Source organism: Scleropages formosus, chromosome 16 (genome assembly GCF_900964775.1).
Source record: "Scleropages formosus chromosome 16, fSclFor1.1, whole genome shotgun sequence".
NCBI lineage: Eukaryota > Metazoa > Chordata > Actinopteri > Osteoglossiformes > Osteoglossidae > Scleropages > Scleropages formosus.
The window spans coordinates 9,156,750-9,180,137 of record NC_041821.1 but is presented as its reverse complement, the minus strand read 5'-3'; the positions used below and the strand labels follow the sequence as shown (position 1 = coordinate 9,180,137).

The 23,388-nt window shown below is 41.5% G+C and overlaps 1 protein-coding gene across 4 annotated transcripts in view; it reads left to right on the top strand.

Annotated features, from left to right (window-relative positions):
- The window catches only part of slit2 (slit homolog 2 (Drosophila)), a 120,639-nt gene that overhangs the window by 7,247 nt on the left and 90,004 nt on the right, over positions 1–23,388 (top strand). The gene's annotated exons all lie outside the window — the stretch shown is intronic.

Sequence of the window (23,388 nt, the reverse complement as noted above, 5' to 3'; positions counted from 1 at the left end):
CTGCGAGGTGAAGGCCTGGCTCAGAGGGAGCAAACGCTGGCTGGTTTTTGCACTCTGAGTGCAGCCCAGAGTGGGCCCCCATTTCTCTGATATCTTTCATTAAATAATTAAAACTGTCTGCACATCAGGAGCGAAAAAATGGGACAAAAAAGTTACGTTCGTAAGGCCTCTATTAGAAAGTGGAACATATTATACGATTATTATTTTTTACACCGTGTAAGAAGACGTAAGGTCAGTCCCACTGAGAGCTGTTGAAGACGTGTGGCTCAGGTCCACTAGTTTTAGTTGACAAGACTTAATGTGGTGTTTTAAAGCCTGCTGTTGGATTCTGATAGGATGGAAAATGGCAGCATTAATAAGCTGTACAAATGCAGCTGAGAACTGAAATTGATCAGAGCGCCTGTTGATTGACGACTTCGACCTGAGGTTTGTTCGCTCTGCCATCCGAATTTGTTGTTCTTCTGAAGGTGGTCTGATTTAACGTCGTCAATTTGTTTCCGAAGCAAGAGCTGAGTCAAACAGCCCTAATGCTTTTTTTCCCTGCTGCTTGTTGCTTTATATGCATTTACCAAAAAAATCAATGGCTCTTATATATATGTGGCATCGCTTTCTTTTGTTGTTGTTTATGTAAAACATTTGTATTTAACCACTGAGTAATGTGTCAAGCAATTTATGGTTATACCATTTATGAAGTGTTTATTGCTGTATGTGGTTTTTTTTTGGGATCATGTTTATTGAGAATGTTAGCCAGTACAATTTTTTTTAATTAGATTTATGCAGTGAAAGTTTTATTTTTAACATTTATACATTTATACAACAAATTTTGCATTTTTACAGCAAGCGCAGTTGGTGAATTCACGTTTTTCGTTTTCTCAACATCGCCAAACAGTGCTGCACTTGAGTTACATAAGGATTCGTCCATAGCTGATGAAAATACCTCAATGACATCTTTGAAAAGCCACTAATTCCACCGAAATAGTAACTCTTTACAGCTCTTACCACGTGTTTAAATGTGGCTTTCACTTACGGTGAGCCAACTGGTTCTCAAAGTCAGTCAGCCATGTTGTGCCGATGGGGCGGAAAAAAAGGACCACTTTAGATAAGTATGACTGAGGACAACTAATTTTAGTAGATAAGAAAGAATATGGCTTTTCTCTTTTTTTTTTACTGAGGGCCTGCAGAAGTGCCAAAATCTTTAGGGGCAGATAGGGGTCCATTAGGCAGAAGCCCATATGCCGGAACTGGTCAGCAACAGATGTGGAGATGTAGTAATATGAACACGTTGTGACCTTGATAAGGACTCTCAGGCCTTTCTCTCTCTCTCTTAACTCAATTTTAGCTGCCTGGCGTCAGGTTCCACTCCCTTTTAGAGTCTCTGGTGTTTCGGCGGAAACACCGTAATGGCCAGATTTCATAGAGGTAACAATGTTAAGTTGAGTCCGCCCAAACAATTTTCATAAAATAAATTCCTCATACCTGAGGGCTATGGTTGATTGAATTACTCATTTCAACATCTGTATAGAACATGTGCAAAGAGTTAAGGAGTGGGAAAAAAAAAATCATGCAAGTATGAAAGCATTGTTTGTTATAGCATTGCACAAACTTGCTATTGTCCAACAATAATGAGCTGCAATTCATTGTTTCAATTTTTACACAGTGGAACTAATTTCAAATAGATGTACTTTTAATTTTAAACAGTTAATTTATAGGAACCGTTCCCTTTTTTACAATTGCATTTTTTGGTTTTACAATAGAATTTCAGTGTGCTTTCATGGGCTGGGAATTGTGTTGTTTCATGTCTGGTGTAACCTTTTGGCCTAGACCTTTCGGTTGGACGGCGGTTGGAAAAGGCCCGTTGCACCGTACTGTGGCTGTTCGGGTGCGCTCTCTGTATATGAATTATGATTAAACACGGTTGGCCGCTGCTTCAGTAGCAGCCAAGTATGCCTCCCCCCTCTTTTGTCTGGCCTGGTTGCGCGGGACGGGTCGGCGGACTGTTGCATGTCTGGGGGGCCGGATAGTTTCTCGGGAAGATATTCCGGTCACAGCTGTGTTTGCCAGAGCCAGGGCCCTCGTTCAAATAGATTCTCTCTTCAGCTAGTCCATTAACAGAACTCTGTAAAAAAATAAAACATCCCAGCTTAAATGAAGAGCAAGAGCAATAAAACTATGAACACTTCCTAAAAAAGGCATAAGAAAGGCGGCAGGGGGAGCTGACTGTTCTCAAGACTAAACTACAGATCAGATCAGCTTGCAACTGATGATCTTTTACTTTTTTATGGCGGCCAGAAGGAAGTATGTGTACCTGTACTACCTGCTGGATTCTCATACTCAGTTCATCATTGGCTTGGTCCAGAATGCCTAGCTTGTGCTTATTTTTTTGTATAGCTCTGTTTTGTTCATTTACAAAGTTGCTTCCAGAGCAGTAAATACCTCATATTGCCTGCATGGCATGTGGCGGATTTGTGTTTCCAGAGATCTGGCTACTGATTTGCACTGATTTGGCCTGGTCTTTTCTTAGTGTCTTTGAAGGGAAAAAAAAAGTAGAAATCACAGTTCACAGCCTGCTGAGTGCTCGTCTGAGGAAAATAGATTTTGACTGCTTAATTTGGCCTGTTGGATCACAGTTCATTGATCGCCGCTCGCTTTCCCGCTCTGCCATTTCTTGCCAAGCGGCGGTCCACATGTTGGAGAAACTTGCACAGGACAGTCAAAAACTTCAGCACGTGTTTGTCTGGACAGTTGCAAATGGTAGAGGGAGAAGGATAGAGCCATTGTTTGCAATTAAAAAAGAAACAAAACAAAAAACAAACTTCAGAACGTTTCTATGCAGCATAAGTAGAGCTTACAGTGTAGGGAAAACAAGTCATATATCATCATTTCTTTGCAAAGGTCAGACAATAGATCTGTGGTAAAACTCTATTTGGGCTTGACAGCGGACGGCCGGCGTCGACCCCTTAACGGGCCAGATGAAACCTGAAGGCAGTGCGGGGAGTCTTTATATGAATGCATTCTGAATTAATTTCTGCCAGCTATGACTAAAGTGCGGGGCACAGAGTGTGTCAAATAGCATAGCTCTGTTCCTCATTTTCTTCTTGGCCCCACTGGCCCCTGCCACATTAAATCCAACAATGGCTGTGCAGGAATTGCAGGTTACAGTTGCTACGGTTACTGTTGTCCCGTCACATCAAGATCATTACTCATCCGATAAGTTGCCATGATAGCTACCGCTGCTTCAGAGGGCTGGGAAGACGCTGAAAGTTTTTTTTGTTTTTTTTTTTGATGTGGTGTTTGAATACAAGAACCTCTAACTGGCTGTCATGCGCGTTTTTAAGTTGTCGTGTGGCTGGTGAGGTTTTGTGTAATACACTGGAGCCAATCGATCCGTAAGATCTTTGCACTGGCAGTTAGCAAATTCAAAGAATGAGTTGTTAATTAAAAAAATCTTGTTTTTCCATCAGCTTTGTCGAAGGCTCACTCCCTCTCTCTCCCTCTGCCCCTGCCGCTTTGACATTTACTGCACCCCTAAATCTCCCTGTGCCCTGACTTCCAGATAATGGTCCAAGGTTTGGGGCACCATAAGTAAAGCTTAATGTCCTCAATAAATTACATCTACTTAACTACTGTTTATTCTGGAGAAAGTGATTATGGTAACCAAAGTGGAGGGTTCTCCTGAGAGCCGTAAAAAGGGTCTGGGGTCTTACTGATATCTGAAGGACATCAGAGGAGATGAAGGCTGTCTGTAAACACCTCAGTCTTTCATTTAAAACATGTCTGTGCTGTGGGCGATTATTGTTTTAATGTCCATTCTCATATTCAGCTTTATACATGTTTCTCAAGGTATTTTGTCTCAGGAACTTATGTCTGGCTTAATATTGTGAAAATATTGACTTTTATATATAAACATAATAGTTGTCTTTGTACCAGTATAAATATTTGTATTAACAGCCTTATGTATTTCCTTGCCACATTTCTTTTTGGTGATTGACGTTAATACGTTTCATGGACTCTTCCTTCTGATGCAAACATGCTTGAGATAGTAGGTTCTAGAACAGTGGTTATTCTTGAGATTCAACAGTTTCCTCTGACAATGTTTTGGACAGTTGTAGTGAACTCACATACTGTACATCATCACCATCATCAGGGAGAAGGGGGGGGCAGTGGCCCTCACTCAGAGGAACTCAGCCACGGCAGTAAAACGCGAGGGGGTCCTCACTCTTCCAGGTGGCTCTCCTTAACGTCTTATGTTACCAAAGAAACAAAGCAAAGGAGAGTGAAAACGAGAGAGAGAGAGTTGCCTGACACAGGGGGTTCTTCATGAATTCCAAGAAATTAGAGTTAAATGGCTATAATTTCAGGAGAACAACACAAGTGTCTGGCTGTCAGTGTCAGTGTTATTTCCCTTCGTGACTCTCAATAGGAAGTTAATGACATGTGAACAATGGAACTTTCTTTTTTTTCTGAGCAGCCTGAAAAACTTGAATATTGTGCCATTTTATTCACGTGAATGCATGTCTTATGATATAGTATAAAATATATTGCCAATCTGTGTATTGCTAGGGGAGATTTTTGAGTGCCAGAACACGTGCACTTTTTTGTCTATAGCTCACTGAAACCAGCTGCCAAATGACAGGATATAAGCCATAGTTTTGTGCAACATGATTAGTAATAACAGTATTCTTGGACACATTTTTTAATCTTAACTGCCAAGTGAGTTTAGAGGCCTATGAAGTTTCACACTAGTAATTCTGTGTATGGTGTTCATGCTCTATGGTCATAAACATAGGTAAGTAAGTAAGTAAATAAATAATCTTACCCATCTATTGAAATCGTAAATCACAGTAATTAGCTTAGTGTTGTAAGTCACTTTGGAAAAAAAAACATCAGCTAAATGAGTAAATATGAGCGTAAATACTTCCTGCAGCACACTTTTATGTCTGGTTTACTAGTGTGGTCATGAAGGTTAACCATAGTGTAACCACATGCAATTTAAGGTGTTCAGTCTTCACTAACTGATCTTCTAAAAGTATGGAAATTTTTCTTGTTTTCTTTCTTGCAAGATGTTCATGAAAGGAGCTGTGTCTCAGCCAAGATAATGAGATGTCAAGGAAAATGTTCTGGTTTATAAATGCGGACACACACGCACACACACACACACACACACACACACACACACACACACACACACACACACACACACACACACACACACGCATCAGCACGATTTACACATCTATCAGCGGCATCTTTCGAGAAAGGTCAAACCAGCCTTAACATCAGCAATTCGAAATCGACCCGCGATTCAGAATGGACGCAGTGTGTTTATTTTCCCCGTTAAGATAATGTGGAACAGAGGGCATGTCTAATATCAATTCGCTGGATCTTTCCCTTGTGCTATTCCTGAGGTCATCTAGAATAAAAAAAGGTTTCTGGAAGTCGTTTGCTGATGATTGATAGTAGGGAGCTGCAGGTTATTTTTGAACATTTTGAGACCAGCTTTTGGAAATTGGCAGTTGATTAACTGACCTCGTGTTGCTAGCTATCTTAGAAATTAGGAATTGGATTTTGGTTTCCTCTTAAGTGCACCTCTTGTGTTCCTCTTTTTTGCGTATTGAGTTTATGTCAAAGATTATTTTCTTTTCCAGTGTCCTACATGGTTTTAGCAGCCGTCAGCACAAGTCCAATCTTTAGGGTTTGTTTTTTTTCACACAACAAGGATGTCTGCACAAAGGACACTTATGCCAAGTCATGTGACTGAGTGGAATTTTATCTGTATGGACAAATCAACCTCCTTATTTCATTGTATGCGTGTATTAAATTGAGAGTGACTAAATGTGGGCATCTGTCAAAGAGCTTGTTGTTGTGTTATAGCGTTGTCCCCTGAAAAAGGCAGCCATTGTTCATTTTGTTTGTCATGTGGAACTGAGATTGCGGTAAAGGCAATGGGTTCACAGCACTGAATCTCTGGGGCAACATTTCAGCGCTGATACAGTATTTTCGTTCGTTTACCTCACGCCCATGTTGTAACCCACTAAAGAGAGCTTAATTTTTATTTGAACGATTGAGTCAATGTACCTTGCAAATTGGTTGTCCACTGGGGGTCTGAACCCACAACCATTACAACAGATGCTGCACAAAATAAACAGAAAAAAACTCAAAACAACATAAGAAAAATTACATTAATTAAACGATAATGAAAAATATTCAAGAACAACAATAATAAACAACAAAAAATTAATTTATTTCAAGCCTCATTCTGACTTCACTTTTCCAGTCCCCAGAAATGTTTTAACCTTGAACGAAGTGAATAGCGGAAAAGAGACGGCATGAAGCTTGATTGCTTTCCCCTCTTTGGCCCCAATTGATTGAGGAGGAAAAAAAGCCTTAATTCAAGTTGTGTTTGTTCTGAGTCTTAAACCATCCAAACTCTCCGGGGGGAAAGCAAGGGGTAAGGAATCAGTGCAGGGCAGCAATTGTTCTTAATCCTCACAAAATGCTGCAGAAATGAAGTTTGCTGTTTATAGGCCCGAGTGTTACCTAGGTCACAGAGCGATGGGAAAGTTGGGTGAGGAGTGGAGAAGGTCTGATCTTTGTTTTTTGTCTGGATGCTTAACCTAGCTTGTGACATGCCACCTCCCAGAATGTTGTGGGAACGCTTTCGGAAATGTGCGTAATGGAAGCAGTTTACTGCCTGCCCATCACAATACCAACTATTGACAAAGTAATTACTGGCTTGAGAGATTTTTTAATTTTCTTGAAGAAAAAAAAAAAACATTTAATTAACATCGAGAGGGAAGGGATGTTATCAAGACCTTATCCAGGGTTGCCAGGGAGTTCAGTTGTTCCAGTGTGCATTGATCACAGCTGTTTATAATATATTGAGTTTCCACAGGTAGAAAGTCTACTGTCCTAATTATTGCCAGCCTTTCTAAATGTTATTATTTTTTAGTTTACAATCTAGGCTTTTTACAGTTATGCATTTAGGCCTATGGAATTATGGCTGGAAAAACAGTATTTTCAAATTTTTAATTTTCTTTTTATGCTCTGGTTTTTACTTCAGCTATATAAAGTTGCTGAATGTAAAATTGTGCACCTATTTATTAATACTAATATTTGGACAACGCTTAATAAAATTGTATATATATACACATTATAAAATTATTTATAGCATAAAATTACGGTTAGTGTTGGCTAAAACGCCTTTGCTGATTTTATTACACATTGTTCAGTAGTTGTCATGTGTGCTGAATCAAGACTGAGTGTTAAATTGTTGATGGAATTACCCGTAATTAACCTTGTTTTTACAGTAGAGCCCTTGACGTTAATTTCTGTATTTCTCAAAGCAATCAACGAAAAGACCAATTATTTAATATGTTTTTTGAGGAATGGTAGAAGGGTCTACTTACTTGAATACACAATTTGCTACACTGACACATTCATCTTAGCAAGGTTATTTTATCTGAGTATAATTATATGGGTCATTATTGTTTTTTATTGTTAATTACGATATTTATACCAATCATTAAAAAATATGTAAGGGGGATTAACATGTGCAGATCCAAGGAAAGTGATTCAGGCTACAGTTTCTCCCACCTGCTGTAGCCTAGTAGTTAGAGCTCTTGAGTTTGGTTCTGAAGCTTAGAGGTTCAAATCTCACCTACTGTTGTAATAGTCTTAAGTAAGGCACTTATCCCAAGTTGTTCTTGCAAAAGTTACCCTGTTGGTTAAATGGGTAAATAACTGTAGGTGTCTTAAGACTGTAATTTGCTTTTGAGAAAGGGGTCAGGTAAATGCATAAATGTGTCCTCTGCTGGGTGGATGTCTGTCTTTCTCATACACACTGAAAATTCCCCTTCACCTCATTTAATATTACATGTACAGATATAATATTAGATCTCTTTGAAGGGCAATGAGAAACATGATGATGAAAATGATCAACATAATTGTGTTGATTGTGCTGACTTAATTTATTGTGAAGAAATTGTGTTAATCAAATGTCCCAACTTTGTGGAGCTTTAAAACAGAGGGCCATCTATCAATTGTCAAAACACCCAGGAAAGTTATCGAAGCATTCAGCAGACTTTTAGTGGGCAGACCGCTGACATTGCTGATAAACTACTGATAGCAGTAACATCCCAAACTAAACTAACCTTAACCCAGCTTTTTGGAAGGTAGGGTGAAGGGGTCATCATTCTCTTTATTTTTATCTTTCCTTATTGTTTCATTCCTTTTTTGTTTTCTTCCATGTCTTCTTCCTGGATCTGACCTAATTTGCTTTGAATGTTACCCACCACGCCTTCATTAAACGTTAAAAAAATCAATTAAAAAAGGCAAAAAAGGACCCCATTCTAGGTGCTGAGATGTGTAATCATGGCAGGACAAGGGGCAGCGGGACCACAATGGGGCTGTTTGTGTAGTGCTGTGTGCTTTGACATGTGATTGACACGGCAAACAGCTACGCACTGTTCCAATATCCCATGTTGAGCGAAACAAAGCCCTCGAATATCATGTAAGCTTCAGGAAGTGGCCGCGATCCATTTCTCATTGAAAACTCTTTCAGGTCAGCGCTTAAGAGCATGTCTTTTAATTGCTGATTGAAAAGTGCTACTGTGTGTCGCTCTCGCTGCTGTTTTCCACACTTCCTGCCCTTTCTCAATGCGTGTTGATTTAGACCGCTCACTAGAACAGCACCGACTAAATGCCGTTTTTATCTCAAAGGAAGAATTTTGCATTTAAAATGATTTCCTGGTTATACTTCGATGAAGGCAACATGTTGAGCTTTTAGATTTACACTTGACAGATTTGAAAGCATTATGCAGTTTAACACTGTAAATAATAATTATATGCACTATATCTATATACTGTATATATATCAAAGTGCAATACAAGCACCATCTTTGAGAGCAGAAAAAATTCTCTACAAATCTGGGAACATTTATGAGAACTAGAATAGCTAATATATGCAGCCTGGAAGCTCAGTTTTCTCTGTAAATGATGAGTGAAAAATATGTTTTTTTTTTTTAAACAGTGAGTTATTCCATTTCTAAGGTGACTAATTCAAGAATGATGGGAATGCTCATACTGTGAGCTGAGGGCAAGATGCATTCCACATGAATCACTAGCAGGTCAGTGGATGAAACTGATTAACATGTGAATGAAGATGTGCACTGGGAGATGATAATGCCTCACATCTCCCAGCTGTTGTCTGAGGGTCACTCTACGCCATGTGTGCATTTTACTTTGCTTTTTTTCTCCCATATACATTTTCTTTCAGACCTGCATGCTTGTTCCATTTTGGTGTCATATTTGTAAACCTGATACTTGGATCTATTTTCTGTAGATTATTAATCTACAGCCTCCAAATGTTGTGTGGGTGAGTGGGATGATTAGATAATGGTTGTACAGTCCTGGAACATATTTCAAGTGGAAGAGTGGACCCTAAGGTTTCACATTATGTTTGAGATTCAGAAAGTGCAGCCTGGAATCCTATGGGTGTGACTCCTGTAAGGAGATACTTCTCAAGATGGTTTGTGTTTTTTTTACCCAAGCAATTCTAGCATTGCTGGACCTGGAGAAAAATGGAAAATTGAGCTCCTCACATCTAAAAAATCACAGATTCCAAAAATCCAGCATCTTTAAAAATTAAAGTGAAGAATCTGGCTTACATTTTAATAAGAAACACTACTCTTTGTGCTTATTACTCTGTGCTTATTAATAGGACTTTACAGTATATGCTTGTAGAATCCTATTATAGATTTGTTGGAGAGTGGGAGAAAGCCACTAGTGACTACAAGGCCCTCCACCCATGGAGGAAATTCACAGACAGACCTTTGGCGATGAGTTACCTACATTCAGTTTCGGTCGATCTACGCCTTGAGAGCATTGGGATGTCACTGCAACAGTGTTGTTGGACAGCAATGGCCAGATAATGAAAATGTCAGAAGTTAGTGGTCTATGAAGGGCTTCAGGTATGACAGGGACGTATTGCTCTTGGTCTTCTAGCTGTTGTGTGATGTCCAAAGCAATGCAGCAGAAAAGAGGCGTCACACACTGAAACTGTCCCTGAAAGTTCATAGGTCTGGCTTATTAATAATTAAGTGAAAACTTCTATGGGATGTGGTGGTGCAGCGGATTTGGCCTGTGCCTGCTCTCTGGCAAGTGTGGGGTTTGAATCCCGCTTGGGGTTCCTTGTGGAGGACTGGCGTCCAGTCCTGGGTGTGTCCCCTGCCCCTCCAGCCTTGCGCCCTCTGTTGCCGAGTTAGGCTCCGGCTTGCCGCAACCCTGCTCGGGACAAGCGGCTTCAGTCAGTGGGTGTGTGAATATTTCTAAAATTAATATTTTGGAATAAAGACTAATATTCAGAGAAAAACACATTTATTATGCTGCGAGAAAAACACATTTATTATGCTGCTAGCCATAACTGAAACTCAACGTCAGAAAAATGTTAGAGTTTTGTTCCTTCTTAGTGGTGTAAGAGTATCACCTCAAATGACTCTTTCTCGAACCTTGTATCTGGTGAATGGGGATTCCCTGCTGTCTGGAAGCTCTGCGTTTCAGAAATTCCCTTCGCTGGTAAACATATTATTATGTTACATTGTTTAGTTGCTTGGGAGCCAAAATGGCTAACAAAGCTCAGAGTCATACGGTCTGGCCGGTTTGTACAGCTGGATGTTTTCTGGAACAATTCACGTTAAACGCCCAGATCAAAAAGTTCAGCAGGTCCCTATTGCCCTACGCACATACTCAACACATCCTACAATACCCAAAAAGTCAAAAGGAAAGCCGCATACGTTAAATGTGGCAAACCTCAAGTGCATACTTTTATGTTCTGTGTCACAATGGGCTATTCCATAATTTGTCAAAACTATGCACTGAGCTTCTGCCTAAGGAACAAATCTTTTTTTTCAGAAATGTCTCTGAGAGGGCAGAGAGAGGATGGAACCAAACTTTCTTGTAATTTAATACGTTGCTCTTCCAGTGCCTTTGACAGTGAGTCCACATCGCCATCATTGCATCTAAACAGACCTGTGGGGATTGGCAAGACGAAACTCATCTCCCGAGAAGGTCCTTGCGCTGTTCGCTGGAAAAATAAGTTGTTTCCCTCTCACCCCAGACCGCCCCACAGGCTCTCGACAGATGGCACGATGCCTTCGCTTGGAGACAGTCTGTCTGTAAGAAACGTCGGCAGCAGATACCTCAGGTGATTTGAAACAGGTTCTTTGGCAGAGCCAAGTGTGATTATGAAGAGGTGAAATACAACCCAGAAAGGCTTGCTGCTTAATTTACTGTGACTCGGTTAGTGCCAGGAAGAGGAAGACGTGTGCTCAAATCTGGAAGAGGACTGGCTCTACCAACAAGCGTTTGATTATCTGCTAGGCCTTTATCTGAGCCATTAAGGAGCCTGCAAGAGCTGGTTATTTCCTTTAGAGAGTAGCCTGACCTCAGGCTATTGTCTATTCTCAGGCAGGAACTTTGTAATATGAGCTTTCCGAAGACCTCCTCTTTACAAAATTGTATTGCTCTGCTTTTGATGAGTTTCAAAAAAGAGAAAGCAGTTGAGACAGGTGTAATACGGGAAATTGACTGCTGCACATCCAGTTTGCACTATAAATGCTATAAATGATGCACTTCTGAAGAAAAAATCATTACTAGCCCTCGGCAGTGTGGTAGTGGTTTAGGTGGCTAGGTAAAATTCCACGATTGCCACAAATTTCTCCTGTGTGTAAAATAAGTGGAAATCCAAGTAATATGCATTTAATCAGCTAAGGTAGAGGCAAAATGGTGCTGGGTGTAAAAAATATATTTTAAAAAGTTATGAACATTGATTCATTCAGTTGATGCGTTCCTCTAAAGTAGTTTATAATTTTCTAGCTATTTACACAGACTTTGGCCATATATACACCTGGCCAGTTTCTACTGGTGCAATTTAGGGTTAGTACCTTGGTCAAGTGCACTACAGACAGAATTCAAACCTACAACTTTGCACAGAAAGGCAGCAGCTCTAACCACTATCATACCTTCCACTCTGAGCTGTATTTAAATATGTATGCAGATTTTGCAGACTGCTACCTTTATTGCCTTGAATATAAAATACCAACTGGAATTGTATGCCAAATTTCTGTATCTGTCATTTTCAAGTCTTAACATTTGAATATAATGATTTCAATGCAAAGAAATGTAGACATGATATGGCAACCATGAATTATATTGTACACAACTGTGGCCGAATTTATAGACAAAGAATGGTATTGTTTTTATTAATTAATGGCCTTAAATTCACTTGCAGTATAGGGGGGAAGAAACAGTTGCTTTTTAATGTTTTTCATTTTTGTGACCATAGGTCACCTTGCCTGATGCATATTTAATTAGAGTTTTTCCAAGAATTAATCAGATGCATAATCTGCAATCAAAGGCATAAATGATCATTTGTAAGAGGTTTATGATTCCCAGTAGGGTGGTGACTGCTAACCAAATATTTACATAATAATTTTATCTAATTTTTCTCTTTGATATGCGATTAACAAACACCTGTTTATTTTATAAATAAATTAAAAAGCAGACATATGCCATGTCAGACATTTTTTATTTCATATGGCAATACCCTTTGCCAAACATGGGCATCCTGACCAGTTATGTACTATTAGATACACCCGAGTAGTTGTCAGAAAGAGCATTTACAGATTAACCTGGAGTGTACTGTTGTTGGAGCAGACATACCGAGGCAGCAGTGTGTGCAGGGATGCAGGTAGAGAAGATCACTGATTTCCCCCAGCATTTATTGAGACTTGACCAGTATCCTAGCAACCAAGCCATCGCCATTCTGTCCTCTGGAGTTTCACCTTCATACAGTTGCAAAACAAAATGTGCCAGGCAGTCATATCAATTAGGTGCCATTGTTTTCCCATTGTGGTGTGAGTGAATGCATGGCAACACTGAGCTCGAGTTTTTGTTCTCGGCCATTCTTAGTCATAACATTTTGGAGAGTTTGAGTTCAATTCATCCTGCGAGTATCACAGTTAACGCCATACTTGTTTCTTTTCTACATTGCGGGTTCTTTCTTTGGTTATCCTAACAAATTGTAAATAGTTAAATGATGAATTCATCTTTAGGAAAAAGAATTGTGGCAATAAAGACAGACAAAAGACAATTTGACACATTAAAGTTTCTGCCTTGTAATGAGGCCAAAGAGTGGTTAGAGCTGCTGCCTTGAAAATGAAGAACCCAGGTTCAAATCTTCTGCTGCACCACCCTTGATCAAGGTAACAATAAAAAGTTACCCTGCTGTATACATGGTTAAATCACAATAAGCTTAGTGTATAGACCTAATACCATACAGCACTTTGGAAAGAAGTGTCAACTAAATTAATTAATTTTACATTTATTCACTTATTCATTTAGCAGATCCTTTTCTCCAAAGCGACGTACATCTCAGAGAAAATACAATTTGTGCATTACATTTGGAGAACGAGAAACATAGTTGTAGACATGTGATTTTTAAGTAAACCTCATTTGTTTCTTTCTACTTTATGTAGTGATGTTCATCACACGAGTAGGTGCACAAAACTCAGGATAGACTAATCCTGATCACACACACACACATTTTCAGAACCGCTTGTCCCATATGGGGTCACGGGAAACCAGAGCTAACCCAGTAACACAGGGCATAAGGCCAGAGAGGGAGGGGACACACCCAGGACGGGACGCCAGTCTGTCGCAAGGCACCCCCAGTGGGACTCGAACCCCAGACCCCCCAGAAAGCAGGACTGTGGTCCAACCCACTGCGCCACCACACCTCCGCATAATCCTGATCATCTTCCTACAATTTTTTTTAAAAAAGGTACGCAAACGTTTACATACAATACGGCAGTAGCGGCTGTGTAAAGGTTTATCTGGGCTGATCGTAAAGTTATGGAGCATGACCATTTATACCATACATGAGCTTGAGAGATCATGGGTGAAGTGAGTCTGGAAGAGGTGAGTCTTTAGAGCCTTTTTAAATGTGGACAGAGTTCCAGCAGTTCTGAGTGAGAGGGTGAGGGTATTCCACCACAACGGAGCCAGATCTGAGAACCTTGACTAAGTAATAATAATAATAATAATAATAATAATAATAATAATAATACACACACGCATTTTCTGAACCGCTTGTCCCATACGGGGTCGCGGGGAACCGGAGCCTAACCCGACAACTCAGGGCGTAAGGCTGGAGGGGACACACCCAGGACGGGACGCCAGTCCGTCGCAAAGCACCCCAAGCGGGACTCAAACCCCAGACCCACTGGAGAGCAGGACCCGGTCCAACCCACCACGCCACAGTGCCCCCCCCCCCCCCCCCCCCCATAATAATAATAATAATAATAATAATAATAATGGTTAGATGTGAAGTCCCAGTGGTCTAGATAGCTTATTTTGATGTATTCACTTCCTTCCTGAACATTTGTGTGTTCAGCAGCTGAGCAGTACTGTACGGATACAGATATCTGAGGAGGCTTTGCTCAGAGGAGGAGCTGAAGAGCCGAACGTATGTTTGTTTAAACAGAGCAGCTTCTGTCTTTTGGAGGCCTGCACTAAATTTACCCGTATGACAAAAGCCAAGAGCCCATTCAGAAAGCCTTATAAGTGCACACTTTTTTCTGTCACATATTTCAGTCAAGTAAACAGACTTGCACGCTCTGTTTTGCTGCTGGGGAAATTAATTCTGATTTGCTCAAGAACCTGGTTCTCTAGCCGTCGTAAAAGGTGAAACCGCATGACTTTTCATGTAACTTTTTTCCACCATTCTGAAATCTGCATGCAGAGTATGTAACGGTGATCCATGAGTGGTAATTATTTCTTTTCTCCCCCTTTTATTTTTTAAATATAAGCTGCTTGTAAGAACGAGCAGGACAGATTAAAGGAGACATGGTGAAACGGTGGTGCTTTTTTGGCCTCCCATGAACACCGGTGGCCGCTGAGCTGAATGCATTACATCATGCTTTATATTTCACTGCGGTAGCGGGAGAACAAGGAGTACCGAATTGGGGGCTTAATGGAATTACAGATGTACAGAACAGGGACTTAACACCATATGACGAAGACGGATACGTGTACACTTAAACAAAGGCAGTGTTTGTTTATTGTGAGGCTCCCAGAGAGGCTGCGATGTGGTTACATCCTGTGCTTCTTCTGAGTTTGCTTCTTCTCGCTTGCTGTGGAGGGTTTGCTTTCTGGGAATGGGAGCGGATCTGCGGAAGGGCGTTAGTTACTGCACACCGACGCCATACCTGCTGCTTGGTGAGCCTCAGCTGGCCCTCAGACAAATTGCATTCCCCTTAGAAATCCCATGGGGTGCGCACATCCCGCCGATGGGGCGTCAGTCACCGTGGAGGAGAAAACGCCGCCAGAGATGGAACGTGGGTCGGCGGAAGGCTGGCCGTGATGGGGCTGGTGGGTATGGGGGGGAATGACTCGCCCAGCGCTGCATTGCAGGTGTTTTTATTAGATGGGACGCAGAAGGAAGAGCCGAAAGCCCCGCCCGTAGTTGTGTTTGTGGGAGGGGGGGGTCACCCTTCGCTTGATTACGCCTGTCGGCACTCATGCCGCTGAGAGAGAGAGAGAGAGAGAGAGAGAGAGAGAGAGAGAGAGAGAGAGAGAGAGGGAGCTGCTCATCATCACATGGAGGCAGTTCCCGAACGACACGCTGATGGCCCACGACTGTGCTGGTTTTCAGGCCGACATAAACAGCTAGCAGCCTCAGTACTGGAAGGGAGAGCTGAGTCAGTCTGGAAATTGATCGATTATGTCAAGCCCTTAATTTCTGAGGCAGAACAAAATCCCAGCTGCATAGATCGCTATGTCAGAATGTGATCCGAGAAGGAGAGCTGAGTGGGGTTTAATTCCTCAGCTGGTATCCATATAAAAATCAGAGCGCTTTCGGTAAGACGAAAAGGAATAAAAAGCTGGCATGAACAGGCTGGCATGGACTTATCTCAGAAGTAGCTAGGCCAGGATCACAGGATAATAATAACAGGTTCCAGTACTGAAAAGTATATTTTTATTTTAGGCCAGTATCCTGTCAGCTCCATGAATATAATATTTACTCATTGCCTTATGGTTTCTCCATAATCATGACTCCCAGCTGTATGTGAGATTTGTCAAATGTAAACGTAAATATTTCGAAGCACTGTCAAATTAAACGCCACTCGATGAGGAAGTGTACACTTCACTGTAAAACGTGGTAATAATGTAGAAGATCTCTACAGAGTGAACCTGAGAGGGGTTTTTCTTTATTACTTGAAAATTTTTTTTTCAAACTGGATGCCTTTTTCGAAAAGTTGATTGACTAAATTTAGGATGGATGATGGAAATGGAGTTAGTTTGTATTGCCTGGGAAGATATGCATTTTATTCCACTCATCATAATTGGACAAAGTACAAGCCTGTTTTTGTGAACTCTCTTACTTCTGTTATTTATGAAAGTAAAGCTAATTTAGCACAGATTTTCCCTTGTAGCGACATCTATGTAAATAAATTGCATGTCCTGCAATGCGGCCTGAAGGAAATTTCAGATAGTCCCAATTAACTGGTAAATGAAGGTATTGTGAGGGGTGAAGTGCTTGGCGGACGGCGGATTTTCAGCGAGATGCTCTGACAGATGGAGTGGTCTGGAGTCCTTTGCTCTCGGGTGCTGTTGAAAATCCAGCTGGAGGACGGCGAAGAAAGGGAGTTCTGTGGAGAAATATCCCCACAAACAACGGTAACCTGAAGCTCTCTTCTTTTCCGCCTATATGCCCTGCATGCTGATTCGGAGGATTTTGTGATGAGCTTTCTGGGTAGAATGTTTGTCTTTTTTTAATTCTTCTTTTTCTCCTTGGATGCTGTTGGGCTGCACAAATTGCAGTCTATGAAAAGCATGCACTGTTTGCCCCTGTTCTCACATCAGAAGATTTTTTTCCCCTTTTGTGCGTTTCATTCCTTTTCTCGGGGCTTAAAATGAAATCTTTGTTTCTGTGCTCAAGCCACAGTGTAGGCTTACATTGTTGATCCTCTCAGTCGATGCAATGTAATCCGCTTTGGTAATACGAATTTTTAAACAATAATTGGTGCGTGCCTTTAACTCTTCTATGAACAGAGTTCGGGAAAAGACTTCTTTACCGCTGAAACAAATCATGCATAATCCGAGCTGGTTTATCCAGTTAACTGGCAGGATTGGTTTGTTCAGGTCCAGCTTTGGGAACTCAGAGCAGACTAGAGGACTTTGAGGTGGTTAGTGCAGGTAGGCAGCTACTTCTCCCCAACTGCCCTCCTTCGCGATATGGCAGGACAATATAGGTTAAAAACGGAGCTTAAGTGAAACACTTAAAAAAGCAAGAAGGCAAGCCTTTTGTTGCAGAATTTCCCCAAGCCCTCCATCTCTTTAACTTTTGGAAAGTGGAAAGTTCATGACAGATTACAGATTTTTTATTTTTTTTTGTAGAACCAACAGGCTTTTGTCTGGGGAAAAAAACCTAAGAAGGTAGGATAATAGTACACTTTCGTTAATCAATAATGTATTTCTTATTTTCACCAAGTAGTCCACCAGCCTTGGATTCATTATCAGAAATAAACCCATTAGCCTGAAGTTCCTGCTTCCTAAAATCCCTAGACGAGGACTCTCACGAATTTGATCTGCAGCTCCGTGCCACAGAGTGAGCTGCAAGGGACCTGGGATTATAATTTGCATAATGATAATAGGTTTTGTTTTTATCAGTGTTTTAAATTGCTCTCTAATTACTTGGCTTTTGCTTGGTAGGTAACCTGTGCTTATACTGTATGTATTCATTAATTCTCCTGGAATGGGGAGCTGTTGAAAGAAATTTTAGGGAAAGTAAATTCTTCTGATAAATTAAGTTTTATTATAATGACTTTCATCCTGTTCTGAATGTGTATCTAAATATTGTATTATTATTATTATTATTATTATTATTATTATTATTACTTCATAAAGAAAATGATATGCTTATGTAATGGTGGAGATGGTCCCCAAGGGACACTTTTTGGGTTTTCTTGATGAAAAGTGGTTCCTTTACATTGGAAGGGATTCAAGGGATCTCTTGGAATAGAGTCAGTATGTGGCATCTCTCAGTAACATGCCAGTGGGAGGCATTTGAAACACATGTGTGGTAAATGTAAAACACAGGCGTTACACAAGTCCAAAATTTTACCGCTGCCTGGCATTTTAATACATGCATTAATTATGTGTATCATATTTTTTGAAAACACTTGCCTTGTATTCAGTAGTACATCTTCATGGAATTTGCAAAACATATTTACTATGGCCACTGTCTGCGCAAGGAAGTGGAATAGGATTCAGTCCAGTTTTCTTCCCTTACATGGTGTTAAGGAAAAGCAGTGCACAATGCGTTGCTTCAATTCCTGTGGCCCTCCTCCAATTTCCACTGAAATGGAAACTGCCACTGGAACACATTTGTCAAATGTCACATGTCAAGCAGAGATGAAGTGTGGTGTGGGGGGGGGTTGCTGGGACAGGAATGAGGGGTCATCGCTAATGGCCTCCGAACAGCACCTGGGTGCTCGGATGAGCTTTGGCGCCGGACCCCGCCTGAGATTAGACGGTGTGGGCTCTTTTGCCACAGCTTGCCACGTGGAGCTCTGTATCCTCACAGCACAACCTGAAGGCTCTGATAGCATCTCCCTGGGACTCCTTCTGTGGTGATTTATCGCGTTCTTCTGTGGGAGGCCCTGCTCCTCTTAATTAAACCCCCAAGTTTCTGTTGTGCAGGTTTTCGGCTTTTATGAGTCACTTAATCTGCATGTGTGATTACATGTGGGGGAAACAGAAAGAACAAACAACTCAAGGCGTGTGTGTATGTGTGTGTGTGACAGAGAGTGTGTGTATGAAGCAGGAGGTTTTAGGGAGAGATGTCCAAAGTTATCCACAATGATATATCACACTTATTTAACTGATGATTTACTCCAAAGCGACATACAATAGCTATTCTGTGTTATTTCATTGGCACTTTTATCCAAGATGACTTAGTGTTAAACACACTATACTCCATAGAATCAGTCACCTGTCTATACAAAAGTGCAAAGTAAAGCACGAACTGTCACACTGTGGACGGTTCAGTCACCAGCTCATCTGACACATGTCTTTATACTATGGGAGGAAACACACATCCCCATTTATTTGTGCTGCGAGACCCCAGTGCTACCCACTCTGCCACTCCGTCGCCCTACTTAATGAAAGTCTCCACTGAAATGACGAGGCCCTTATTTCGCCGAGGAAGTGAAACGATGGCCGGAGGCAATGCTGTAGCCCCGCTCTTTGAGAACTAATTATAAGGCACTCCTTCGAAGGTTGCTGTAATCCTTGCGGTGGCTGCTACCTGTTGAAAATAGTTGTGCAGATCGTCATCCTCCTGCAGCGACGGTTCAAACCACAAAGCAGCGGGGCTGGGGGTAATTGCTGGAGAAAAGCCTGTGAGGGCTTCATTCTTCGCTCTTTTTATAAAAGCTATGCTAATAACACCTTCCCCTGCCAGGAAGTCACGCCTGACAGAGGGAATACCAGATACAATTAGCCAGCGAGGCTTTTGTTACCTGCACAGCACCTCACACACACACACACACACACACACTCGCACACACACACACGCACACTTCGTTTTGTTTTAAGAAGTATGTGAGTGGAGGGGGAGCTGCTTAGGCAACAGTACCAACGATTTGGGATATTTCAGCAGTCAGCACCTGGCGGGTGATGTGTGGGCAGGGTTCTTACTGCTAAACATTACCTTCCTGACCTGACGCTTGCTGAAACAAATACGTTTGCACGGTGCAATACAGTTTTGGAAAGGGTCAGAAGTTCAGCTAAGGTGCTTTGAAGGCGTAATGTCTCATTTGAAAGTAGAACACTTCGTTTTTCTTATTCCCTCATCCCGGCATTCGACTTGCCGGTTTGTCTGTTGTCAAAGGGCCCCCTGCCGCCGGTGTGCCATTAGCGTGGCGTCGACTATGGGATCTCGAAAAATCCATTTCTTGGCTCAGCTCACACCTGTACTTGCCTCGCGTCGCTCAGGAAATGTGAAAACTACAAGGGCTTAAGCTGTTCAGCTGTATGTATTGCATTGTATATGTTTTGCTGAAGCAGCAACCCTGCTCTCAACCCCCTAGTGAAATGAGGCGTGCAAGTATAAGGCCTGTCTGCACCGGGAGGTCGATAAATTCAAAACCAGTCAACTGGAACGAGAGAGGAGTTTTATTTGTTTGACGTACTAATAGCAATAAATGAAATTACTCAAGCAGGTCTCCCTCCAAATGAACAGGGTTAATAAAGTCTTGTGAATGGAAGTAGTAGTGATGGCAGCAATTAAGATGTAAGGTTTAAGGTCTGCTTTGATTAGCATAAGAAGATAAAAGGGAAAGGGAGGAGGGGTCGCCCCTTGGTCGCCTTTCCATTTTACAGGCTTACAAGTCTGGTCTTTTTGGAACTGGTGACGTGGTCTGAGAGCGTCGAACACGGTGTTGGCCCTAATTTATGCCGCAACGGCAGGACTCGTCATTAACATGGTGGTGGCCGCTGCACTGTGGGAGTCTGAAAACTGAACTAATGAATTTTGAAGAACAACGAGTTTAGTGGCCGTGCACTCCTACTGACCTGGTCCGAGTTTCCGAGTTCACGGAAAGAAATGTGCGTTGGTGACACAATACGGATTTATGTAACAGTCAGCACAGTACACTTGGCTCCCACATTCAAGTAGGTTGCCAGCAGGCCTCTATTGCACACCATTTGTCAAGGCGAGACCATTCTTTAAGGTCATTCACCTGCACAGTCACCATAGGCAAGCATATGAAAGCCACACTTTGTTTTTAAAGAACGAATAAATGAAAAAGGAGATAATTCAGTGGCATCAGTGACAAGAATTTTGGATATTTCAAGAGCCATCATCCAGTGGGTGGACTATGTATTTTTTGTATTTTCCTTACTGCTACGCTATCTCCCAGGCTTCAGCCCCAAGGTTAGTAGCCCAAACGGTCAGCTTTTCGGTGATAGAAAAATATGTCAGCCTCATCTCACAGCAAAATCCTATTTCTTGGTCTGGTTGTTGGTTGTAGCCTTGGGTGCATTCAATGTAGTTTGGACCAAGACACCTTCGAGACTTCAAGGATTAGAACGATGGCATGCCTGGAGGTATGAATGCACTCCTCGAAACAAGTATCTGGTCTTTTATTGTTGGGAGAATATCTAAAAAATGCTGTGTCAGCTATACCATCTCAGTGCTAATATCTTATGCGAATGTGTGAAGATTACAATGCCTGAAGCTGAACTTCAGCAAAGCCAAAGATAGGGGGGCTCTGTGCAATGCTGGGCTATCCAATCGCTCTCAGGAAAACATACAAGTTAGCAAAAATTTCGGGCCTTTTAAATAAATAAATAGACTGAAAATGAGAGGACAAACACAAGTCTTTTCTGCATTTACTATACACATTACACATTACAACTAGCTTTCACTCAGTTGTAAAAGTTTCTAAAAAAAAAGTCACTGAAGTCAATTTGCAAAAATTGTTAAAAAAATTCTGTTAACCAAAGGAGAGTGTTTAATGATAAAATGTGTTGACAAAATACTAATTTAATAGTGCTTGATTTTTTTATTTCCCTGACGGTTGCTTTGACTCAGTTCTTAAACTAAATAAAGCGTGTTGTCGCTTCTAGCTTGACATTTGTGTCATCGTGTTTGTAGCCTCTTTCTCTCCCTCTGAAAATGACTGAGGTGCACCCTGACACCAGTTATTCCGATCCTCCCTAATAATACGTTTGAAGATGCTTCAGTAAGTGGGATGCCAGCAGAGCAGTTATTTAAGAACTGAAATAAATTGTCGGTGTGGAATCCCCACAGTAATTGGGTATAAGCAGACGATCAAAGACAAGGCTGTTGAAACAGCATTGAAGGCACCAGTGTAGGGAAGAAAAGTATACAGGGGAGAGAAATACTGTGAACCATGGCTTTGGGTAGCATAGCAATTAAACATCTGCATGTATGTGAAATCTTCAACTAAATGTTGTTGCCTCAAGTGACAGCTGGAGCTCTGAAGTTACACCTTTGAGATGTGTATTTGTTTTTCTTCTTGTTCTTTATTGTCATCAGCAGAGCAGTAGGTGACATACCGGTCAGAGCTTTCACCTTCCAATCAAAGGACCCCTGGTCAAATCCCATTCTTTATGTAATACCCTTGAAGAAGGTACTTACCTTAAATTCCTTCAGTGAAAAATTACCCACCTGTACAAAAGGCTAAATAATTGTAAATGGCTTAGCCAAACCTAACATTGTATGTCATCATGGACGAAGATGTTAGATGAATCAAGGTTTATAATTGTTTGACGGCTACCTTGTCTCCTTGAAATAATGATTTGTAAATTTTGACATTCCTACTCGCTTTGGATGAAGATGCCATGTGAATGAACAAATAATTTGACTGTATAGAACTGTAAGCTAGGTAAGTTTCTTTAAATAAAATTGTCCCCTAAGCAGCCAAGTGGTCAACATTGCAGTCAACAGAATCAACATTGATTACCCAATATCTCTTAATTTGAACTTCACTTAGTTTTAAAGACCTTGGGTGTTTGTCAGCACCAGGGCTTTTGTTGCAGCTGTCCTTGATAACTGTCTTGGAACTTTGACCTGTCCGGCTTGATTAAGGGCTGCCGACTGGCATGGATCATTACCATGTGGTCCCCTCGATTGTTTTCTAGCGGGTGTGGGCAGTGTTGGAGCAGGTGCCGTGGGCAGGCTCCGGTGCTTTTCATCCACCCTCCCCTCGCTGGCCAGCATGGCCATCTGCACCACGCTTAACATCTCCTTCGCTGCCCACATCGGCGGCCCCTGTCAGAGTGTGTTACCAGATCAATGTCCTGGTATTAATCCCAATTAAACCCATTTCACTGAATCCTCCAAGCTGCTTCTTTTAACCCTAGAGTGAGCTCCAGGCTAGGCTGATATGACTGAAACTGCTGTGCTTGTAAGGGGGTAGGTGTTCATTTCAGAAGATCTAAGCACATCTACGCAGTCTGCGGTTATACCTCCTGGGCGGTTTGTTGAGCTTGTGAGTTGCAACCTGACTATTATATCTTCCCTGACCTTCTCACCCCCAGCTCTTTGCAGGCAGACCTTCCCTGGTTGTCCTCAGAAGGTATGCAGCTCATCTGCTGAAGCCAATTGATTTAAGTCTTCCTTTAATGAATATATGTTGTGCAGTATTTGCAGGTGGGCCTGCTTCGGAAATTTCATTAAAAGGAAATCGGTGTCACAATCACACAGCAGTTAATGATACCGAATGAGAAAAATTCAGTTGTGCAGTAACATGGCATATAATCTGTAAATAGGCACCTTTGTTGGTAGAGGCACACAATGAA